Below are 5843 nucleotides of genomic sequence, written 5' to 3'. Positions count from 1 at the left end.
GTTCCAACATGGTTTGCGGTGATGAGTGTTGACTGAATCTTTTTGCCATTCCAGGGAGAGGAAGGGCAACTTGGTCCCCCTGGTCAAAATGGCACAGAAGGTGCAAAGGTTAGTCTAAGTCTCTGTTGTTATCTTTGCCCTTGCTTAATAGTTATATTCCTTAGCAGGTTCCTGAGACTGCTTGCTGGAATTGGACCCTTGCCATGGACTCAAGTGTGTGGTCTTGAGCAGGTTTGACCCTTGATCTGTTTTCCATTAGCAAAAGGAGGATAGAGGTAATGTACCCCACAGGGTTGCTGTGACGTCAGATGAGCCACCCCAGGGAAAGCATTCCAGAAACTGGGATCCATGGCAGAAAAGGCCCATTCTTATGTTGCCACTGTCCTGACATTGCACAAAGGAGGTTCTCAGATGGTGTGATTTCAGGGACCACCAGGCTGGTTCATATGGGGAGAGGTGGTCCTTGAAATATCGCAGTCCTGAGCAACATAGGACTATATATAGGTCAGCCCTTTGAATTGGACCCAGAAACTAGTTGGCAGCTAGTGTTATTTGGGGCAAGGTTGGCACTATATGCTCAAACCTGGCCACTGAATTCTGCAACAGCTGAAGTTTCTGAACCATCTTCAGAGGAAGCCTCCACCCATTTAACACATTGCAGTAATTTTCAGGTAAAGGAAGGCTTCCCCATGGTTGCTACACCCTCTATCCATGGTATATATTGGGAGTTATACTGAGAAATGTCCATCTTGGAAGGGGAGAGTGGGGAGATTGGACCTTCTAATGTTTCTTTTGGCTTTGGATCAGCTACAAGGGTTTAATTTTGTTTTTAATTCCATAGTACTGCAGGAGCTAGTTTTAACCCAGGAATAGGGAACCTCAGGCCCAGGGGCAAAATGCAGCCCCCCCCAATCTCTCCCAGGCCATACCCCTTCTTGCTAGGCCACAGCATTTACAGGTCCTGCTCCATCCCTTCCTTGGGTCCTTCTGTTTAGCTCGAATTGTCCTTGAACTGCAATCGTCCTTCTTGCTTGCTTGAAAGGAAAGAGATGTGTGTAGGAACCTCTGACATTTACATGGCTGAAATGTAGCTTAGGACACAATAGGTTGCCCCATGCTTATGTGAAAAAGCCCCACCCCCCAACTCCTCTTTTTAACCCTTCCCTCTCCCGGTTCCATATTTTCAACCTAACACTCCTCCCACAGGTGTAATTGGCCCCATGAGGGAAATGATTCAGTAACAGATTCTGTAGCTGTATCCCCAAAGGAGGTGGTATCAGCTGGATTTGTATAAAGGAAATGGAGCAGGGGAGGAAAGTGTTAAACACCATTTCTTCTACCCCACCACCACCTTTTTAATACTAATAATATATATCTTTTAAATTGAGAGATCTGAGTGTTGATCTTCTGCTCTAACCTGTGCTTTAAAAGGTAAAGGTAAAGGGACCCCTGACCATCAGGTCCAGTCGGGTCCGACTCTGGGGTTGCGGCGCTCATCTCGCTCTATAGGCCGAGGGAGCCAGCGTTTGTCCGCAGACAGCTTCTGGGTCATGTGGCCAGCATGACAAAGCCGCTTCTGGGCGAACCAGAGCAGCGCACAGAAACGCCGTTTACCTTCCCGCTGGAGTGGTCCCTATTTATCTACTTGCACTTTGACATGCTTTCGAACTGCTAGGTGGGCAGGAGCTGGGACCGAGCAATGGGAGCTCACCCCGTGGCAGGGATTCGAACCGCCGACCTTCTGATCAGCAATCCCTAGACTCTGTGGTTTAACCCACAGCGCCACCTGGGTCCCTCAACCTGTGATTTAGCCCTGACTTAATAAAACGGGGGGGGGGGGTGGCTGTAAGGAATTCAACTTTGCATGAAACAATGGAATTTTCTCTCCAATCTGCAGGGCAATCGGGGTCCAGATGGTGCAAAAGGAAGGCCAGGGCAACGAGGAAAGCGGGTATGTAAGGACTCTTTCGGTCTCATGCCTGAAGCACCTAATTTTTCCTCAGGGTGGGGGAGTGTTTCACACAAAGGGCTAGTGGAAATGTTGGAAATATGTAAGGGATTTCAGGTATTGCTTTCACTCTGGTTTTACAAGCAATGTGCCCTACATAGGACAGAAGCTTTCTCCCACCTTGAGAATTTATGGCAGTGGTGAGGGGCCCAGAGGCCCTGGTCAGTGGCAGAGGAAGAGGGGGGCAGTGGGAGCGCCCCACCCCTGGCAGCACAATCCCGGTGGGGTTCCGTCACGGCTCCCCCCACCCCCGCTAGGCACCCCGCCCCCACAGGCAGCGCGCCCCGTCCCCCCTGCTCTCCGCCCCCGGTGCTAGAGCATGAAGCTCCACCACTGGCCCTGGTGCAGGCAGTGGGAGGGGATTGACTGCAGTCCTCCAGGCCTCTTTGTAGCTTTCAGGATTCTCCCTAGTTAACACCCCACACCGGCCCTACTTTGAACCCTCCTTTAGTGTTTATATTTCTGACTAGAATATGCTCTTGGACTACTCTCATCATGCCACTTGCTTCCCTGGATGGAGGACAGAGAGGGGTGTGTGATGGTACATAGACAACTGTACAAAGACAAACTGTACAGTCGTTTCCCCTGCCCAACTTTGCCTCTTCCACAAATACTCCTGGCATGTGGCCCCTGGAAGGCTGCCCGGAAGGGAATATGGCCCTCAAGCTGAGAAAAAGGTTCCCCACACCTTATGTGTTTTGCTTTCCAATATATTATGGATATAAATCCTTTTGGTGCTTCATTGTTTCAGTGGGATAGCAAAGAATCTTCAAGGAGAAAGATCCAACGCTAACTCAAGTCTCTGTCCTTACTCAATCTGTTTTGTTTAAAAGGCTGTTTTAAACTGAGTTGTGAAAAGCGCAAAAACTATGCCAGGGCTTATTAGAGAAAGGGTGACATGTTGCAGTTCTTGGATAAACCAAGAACAAACTTTGGTTTCTTGGGAGAATCCATCCCCAGTAGGGAAAAAAAGGAAGCCTCTTATTTTGCAGAGAAAGAAAATTTGAAAAATAGGAGGACATATTTTGCACAGCTCTGTCCCGGTATCACTTTAAACTCGTTCCAAAGAAGGATGAGACCACCACTTCCAGAGGCAATCTGTTCCACTATTGCACAGAAACTCCTCCTAATGCTCAGCCAAATTTTTACTTTTGTGTCATTTCCACTTGCTAGTGCTTATCATGCCCTTTGGAGCAACAAAAGATAAGTCTGCTCCATTACCTGCATGATAGCCCTTTTGGACGTTTAAAGAGAATGCCCATTAGGCTTTAAGGCAACATTAGGTAAAACCAGAGGCAGGCCTGCTTGGTCCTCATCCTCTCCCCTGCTGTGTAATACGAGGGTCAACACTGAGACTATGGAAGAGGAGGGAGCTGACAGGATATGCCACCCCTAGGACTGGTTTTAAGGCAGGCACTCTGGGCAGAATTAGATGGGTGGGGCAGCGTCCCATTGAGTCAAATGTAGCCCATCTCCATTGACATCTCCCCTTAATCTTCCCCAGACTAAACATAGCCAGCTCTTTCAACCATTCCTCTTTAGACATAGTTTCAAGACCCTTCACCATCCTGGTTGTCCTCCTCTTGACATGCTCTCAATGGTTAATGTCCTTCTTAAAAATGTGGTGCCCATGTCTCGACAAAGTACTCCAGATATGTGATGTTCCCACTAAAGAAAGAAACTGAGATAACATTCAAATACCAACACCAGCATTCTTGTGTTTGGTTGCACATTTTGTGTTGACTAATACCCAAACAGCAATGCATTGGTGGCTCAAGAGCACATGGAATCGGAAGCTCCCTGGGTATGTTGACTGATTAATGAGGAAAAAGACTTTCTTCAGACCACTTTTGGTTTCTCTCCAGGGCCGGATGGGCCAGCATGGGCTTGTTGGAATGCCAGGACCCCCAGTAAGTAATAGGATTCCTATTGTGACTAGCCTCAATCATGCCAACTTTGCTACTGAGGTTCAGAGAACAGTGAGTGACAAGAGAGAAAGCCTTTTCAGTGGTGGCTCCCCATTTGTGGAATGCTCTCCCCATAGAGGACTGCCTTGTGCCATCATTTATCCTTCTTTTGGCACCTTCGTTTGTCATAATATCTCTTAGACTTGCAGTGTTTGGAAGTGTTGTGAAGGGTGGGGTGATTTAAAAAAAAAATCAATCCTCCAGCCAGACTGGCAATATCCCCTCACTCACATAGTTTAGGATATTCCTCTATTCTTCAGCAGAGTTCTTTTCATTCATGTACCGGTATATGTCAAACAAAGCTTTAATAAAAAAGAAAACTGTAACACATACTGTCTGAGAGAAACTAAAACAGCATCATGAGGCAAGAATGAAGCAAGAGTGACAGTTGATCTCTCTAACTGAACACCCGAAGGGAGGGGCCAATTCCAGAGCATAATACACAAGCTCCACCCACCAGATGCCAGACATTGTACTATTCAAATTAGGCCCCAGTGTTTTTCTAACAGTTAGCTCTTGTCACCTTTGTTAATCTAAGACAGTGATTATTTGTCTGTTCTTAGTACTTTTTTTTAATTGAAATTTTGTAAAGTAAAACAAAAAAAAGGAACAGAACTGATTTGGTAACATAACATAGTACTTATAGTGACAGCATGTGCAATATGCAAGCTATCACAAAACACAGGTACACTTCAGGGTGGAGTAAAATTATAAACAGTTATCTTTAACTAGTATGTATATAACTCCTCCCCAACATTATATGGCTTGATGGAGGTTGTAGTAAATGTGCATCTTTGTTAACATATGATGCAAATGGCTAACATATTACATCAAGTTTACCTTTCTTAGCAATTCCTCTAGCTACTCAATTTGATATGTCTGTTGTGTGTGTGTGTGTGTGTGTGTGTGTGTGTGTGTTTTGTACTTCCCTTTAATGGTTGGTTGGTTGGCTGTAAATAAATATTTGATTGATTGATTTGCTTTAAGCACTCTGCAAAACTTAAGTAATATTGTTATGCATACTCTGCTCCCTTCCATACATTTCTTCCAGGGCTTACGAGGCGTTCCTGGGATTGATGGTCCAGAAGGAAAGCCTGGTACACAGGTTCCCATTCTATACTACCTACTTTGCTATCCTTTTGACTTGATCTGGCCCTTGCTGTGCTAGGCAGGATCTGGGGTTCATTGGCTTGAATAAGGGTGGATGGTCTGTATCCATCCCAAGTCAATTCCATGTGTATTCATTCGTAAGTCCATTCTGTTCTATTTCTGCATCAATCTGCACTTTTTTAAAAAAAAAGTAAAGAAAGTTACATTGGGGTTTTTTTTCCCAACCAAGGTCTACTCAAAGTAGTAAATCCATTTGAATTAATGCACCTAAGTTGGTCGTGCCCATTAACTTCAGTGGGTCTACTCTGACTATGACTAGTACCAAATGTAACCAAATGCTTTAAGAAAGCATTTCCCCCACAAAATATGCATTTTTGTATGGTAAGAGTAGCTCCACCCACTTTTTGCCTCTGGCCCTGTCTGCCACCAACATATGACCCTTGGAAGGTTGTCCATAAGGGAATGCAGCCTTCAGGCTGAAAAAGATTCCCTACCTCCTGCTCACACCTGTAGCAGCAGTGCATTTCCCCAAGTAATTTTGGAACTTGCATCTAGTTACAGTACATTTTAAATTGCTTTGGGGTGCCACATGAGAAACCATTAATAAATGAAATATAAAATGCTGTTGCTGTTCTTAAGCATCCCTGCATAGCTTCTGCCCTTGGGTGGTAGGTCGGAATGTGGAATCGAAGTCTTCATGCCGTCTTAGTAGCAGAGCATCTCTTTGCATACAGAAAGTCCCAGGTATCCAGATAGGA

This window comes from Lacerta agilis, chromosome Z, assembly GCF_009819535.1.
Source record: "Lacerta agilis isolate rLacAgi1 chromosome Z, rLacAgi1.pri, whole genome shotgun sequence".
Classification (NCBI taxonomy): Eukaryota; Metazoa; Chordata; class Lepidosauria; order Squamata; family Lacertidae; genus Lacerta; species Lacerta agilis.
The sequence above is the reverse complement of the archived record's forward strand: the minus strand, read 5'-3'. Positions refer to the sequence as shown.